Source organism: Callorhinchus milii, unplaced genomic scaffold (genome assembly GCF_018977255.1).
Source record: "Callorhinchus milii isolate IMCB2004 unplaced genomic scaffold, IMCB_Cmil_1.0 Scaffold2, whole genome shotgun sequence".
In the NCBI taxonomy this organism is placed as follows: Eukaryota; Metazoa; Chordata; class Chondrichthyes; order Chimaeriformes; family Callorhinchidae; genus Callorhinchus; species Callorhinchus milii.
Window position 1 is genome coordinate 117,744,845 of NW_024704743.1, and position 4,477 is coordinate 117,749,321.

Below are 4,477 nucleotides of genomic sequence, written 5' to 3' on the forward strand. Positions count from 1 at the left end.
CCACATGTAGATGACTCCAAGTCCTCCTTCTTCTTGCGGGCAGCCATCAGGAACTTCTGTTTCCAGATTATCTTCCTGTTGGCCTTCTGCTTCTCCTCCGCCAACATCTCCTGAAACATCTTTTCGTTCGCGTCATCCATTTTTTTTCCTCCTCCTTCCCCCTCCTCCTCTGATGATGGTTCACTCAGTTGTGAGCCCTTTGCCTCCAACCACTTCCCAGGGTCAATGTAAAGAGCCCTCCCACCACCCACCCTCGTGTCAGCCACAGGTCTTTGTGACACTGACAGCACCAGCACCAGAAATCATTGTGAAGTCAAACAATCAACGTGGCTCATTGACTCAATCATCACAATTCCCTTTGTGTTAATCCTTAGGATCAGATATTAAAACTGAGATCCTGTCTGTATCTGTTCAGGTAGACGTTAACTAACCCATGAATACCATCGAAAAAGAGAAGGGAATGTCTCCAGTGTCCTGGTCGGAACTCTTGCTCACCTTATCGATGTTTGTGAGACATTGCTCTGTGCAAATTGACTGCCTTGACACCTAAAAATACATCGTCACAACCCTTGACAGCAGTTACTGTGAAGCGCTTTGAGGCATTTTGACATTAGAAGCAAGGATTTGTATTATTAAAAGTCAGAATGCAGATCTGAGGGTCTTAAGATATTGGGTCTGTTTTTAGTGGGAACACAGAAGGTTAAGATTCACAAATATTTACAAAGCATGCACAGGATGGAAACAGGCCACTCGGCTCAATAGCGGACTGGGAGTTGCAGCTGGAGTAGATTTGGGGGTCATCCACATGCATGTAGAAGTTGACCTCATATCTGTGGATCACATCACCGAGAGGGAGCATGTAGGTGAGGAAAAGAATGGGGCCAACGATGGAGCCTTGAGGTCCCCTGAAGGTGACCAGGCGAGAAAACAAAAATTGGCCAAGATGAAGTGTTGGTGCTTGATTAAATGGACTTGAATCATGCAAGTGTGGTCCCACTAAGGCGGATAAAGGAAGAGAGGTGGTGGAGGAAGATAGCGTGGTCGCTTGTGTTGAATGCAGCAGAGAGGTCCAAGAGAACGAGGAGGCAGAGCGAGCCCTGGTCACAGTGAGAGAGGACGTCATTTGTTACTTTGACGAGAACTGTCTCTGTGCTGTGGGTTGGGCAGAAACCAGACTGGAGGGGTTCGAATATGAAGTGGAGGGTTAGGTGTGAGGGAAGTCGAGTTGTTGTCCCATGAGTGGACTGAACAAGCCTGAAGGTGTTTTTCCACTCTTTACTTTTATTTTGCTGTATTTATGTATCTGTATCTGTGTATTTGTGTATCAATATGTATCTCTGTATTCACAAATCTGCAAGTTTCTACGTGTCTATGTATATCTACATATTTGAATCTGTGTATCTATGTATCTGTAGGTACTTATGTATCTGTATCTCCACTTAGGTATCTGTTGAGTGGAGTCCCATATCGTAGTGGTTAGCGTGCACCTCGCAAGCGAGAGGACCCAGGTTTCATTTCCAGGTGGACAAAACCTTAGGCCAGTTTCCTTACTCTTTACTGCTATCTGCAGTTGGCTACCATATTTTGCCCACCAAATAGACAGTCAACCCATTTTACAATATATTCTGTAAAGCTTTTTGAGATGATAATAATAATCCTCGCATTTGATATAGCGCCTTATCACGTCTTTGAGATGTCTCAAAGCGCTTCACATGATAAAGCACGACATCAAATGAAAGGAATATTATTATTATAGTCAGTCTGTGTGGGGTTTGCATGTCTCAGTGTCAACACATCTGGCCACATGTTCAGAAGTCAGTGGGAACACTCAGCAGGTCAGGCAGCGTCTATGGAGAAAGGAAAGTGAGTCAACATTTTGGGTCCACGACCCTTCGTCAGAAACGTTGACTCACTTTCCTTTCTCCACAGATGCTGCCTGACCTGCTGAGTGTTCCCAGCGACTTCTGCTTTTGTTTTCAGATTTCCAGCATCTGCGGTATTTTGTGTTTTGGCCCCAGGTTCAGGTCACTTGGCCTTCAATTTGCAGGTGAACACAGGAGCTGCCTGGCTTCTCATCAGCCGTGCCCTGGAGTAATGCCGATTTGCCTGTCTCAGGAAGCAGACTGCCCAGATAATTCCAACATTAATCATCATAAATCAACAACAACTTGTATTTATATGAGTTTTTTCATAATTCCTCTTCGCCACTGTCAACCTCATGTGCAGTGGGGGTTTAATGTACAGTGAGACACTGCCACCCAGTGGGTGTTTAGTGTATAGTGAGACACTGCCACCCAGTGGGTGTTTAGTGTATAGTGAGACACTGCCACCCAGTGGGTGTTGAATGTATCGAGAAACACTGCCACCCAGTGGGTGTTTAGTGTATAGTGAGACACTGCCACCCAGTGGGTGTTTAGTGTATAGTGAGACACTGCCACCCAGTGGGTGTTGAATGTATCGAGAAACACTGCCACCCAGTGGGTGTTTAATGTATAGCGAGACACTGCCACCCAGTGGGTGTTTAATGTATAGTGAGACACTGCCACCCAGTGGGTGTTTAGTTTGAATGGAGAGACACTGCCACCTGGTGGCTATTTACTCAATCACTCAATCCGCGACTGTTTGTGGGACGCTGCTGCGTGCAATGGGGCAGCTGCGGTTTCGCCCACAAAATATAAAGTCAATTCACTTTGCAGCACACTCCGTGAAGCGCTTTGAGCCGTCTCGAAGGTGTGATAAAGCGCTCTATCAAATGCGAGGAGTGTTATTATTATTATTATATCAAATGCAAGGATTATTATTCTAATAATTTAGCCCAAACCACAGACTCAGGCACTTCTACTCAAATTTAAAATCCACGTGAGATGAGAGAGAGAGAGAGAGAGAGAGAGAGAGCCGCAGTCGGCTCACCTAAGCGTAGAACACATTCAGGAAAGCTCATCCGCCACACCTTGAAGGTTGCAAGGTTTGGTTTCTCCTTTGCATGGACTCCATGGCTTCCGATGGACAGCGGGGCGGCGGGATTGGATTGATCTCCTCGCTCTGTGAGCCAGTACGGAGACACGAGTACAAGATAGAGACGGGGGGGGGGATCTAAAAGAGAATCCAGGAGGAACTACTTCACGCAGATGGCAGTGAGAATGTGGCCCAAAGCAGTGGTTGAAGCAAATAGTGTGAGTACATAATAGTCCTCGCGTTTGCTACGGCGCTTTATCACGTCATCGAGACGTCTCAAAGCGCTTCACACAATATAGTAAAGTGAATCGAGTGTATATTTTCTGCGCAAAACTGCCCAAAATTTGCATTTAGGAGGAACCTGGAGCTTGACAGAGGGAGAGGGGAATAGAAGAGTGAGGGAGGGGGTGAGGAGTGTGGGAGTGGGGGGGGGGAGGTGGCCGGGGTACACGCTGTAATGGTTGGTTTGGGGAGTGGGGGGGAGGAGTGGGGGGAGAGGTTGAAGGGGTTGGGAGGAGGTGGGAAGGGGTTGGGAGGAGGGGAGGGGGTGCCGGGAGAGGGGGAGGGATTGGGGAGGGAGGTGTTGGGGAGGGAAGGGTTTGGGGGGGGGAAGGGGGTGTTGGGGTGGGGGTGTTGGTGGGGGGAAGGGGTTGGGAGTGGGGGGGGTTGGGGGGTGGGGAGGAGTGGGAGGTGGGTGTTGGGGGGAAGGGCGGTATTGGGGGGGAGGGGCTGTTGGGGGAGGGGTGTGTTGGGGGGGAGGGGGGTGTTGGGGGGGGAGGTGTTGGGGGGGAGGGGTGTGTTGGGGGGGAGGGGGTGTTGAGAGTGGGGGAATGTTGGGGGGGTGGGGGGAGGGGTGGGGGTGTTGGGGGTGTGTGGGGGGAGCGGTGGGGGATGTGGGGGGGGTGCAGGGGGGGAGGGGTGTGGGGGGGGTGTTGTTGGGGGGGTGCGGGGAGGGGTGTGGGGGGGTGTGGGGGGGAGGGGTGTGGGGGGGTTGGGGGAGGGGTGTGGGGGGGGGGTGTGGGGGGCTGTGGGGGGAGGGGTGTGGGGAGGGGTGTGGGGGGTGTCGTGTAGGGAGGTGGGGGGTGTGGGGGGAGGGGGGGGGTGGGGAGGGGTGAGGAGGGGTTGGGGGAGGGGGTGTGGGGGGTTGGGGGTGTGGGGGGGGAGGGGTGGGGGAGGGGTGTGGGGGTGTCGGTGGGAGCGGTTGGGGGTGTGGGGGGGAGGGGGGGGGGGGGGAGGGGTGAGGGGGGGGAGGGTGTGGGGGAGGGGGAGGGGGGGGAGGGTGTGGGTGGGAGGGGTGGGGGGGGGTGGGGTGGGGGGGGGGGGGGGTGGGGGGAGGTGAGGAGGGGGAGAGGGAGGATCCGCGCTGTAATGATTGGTTTATGAGCAGTAAAGGGAGTCACGTGGTGAGGGCGCGCGTGACGAACGGTGTGTGGGTCACGTGGGTGTGTCAGTGCGGTGGGGGTTTGGAGGCACGTGGTGAGCGAGCGGGTGACGCGCGGCGGGCGGGTCACGTGACGAGGCG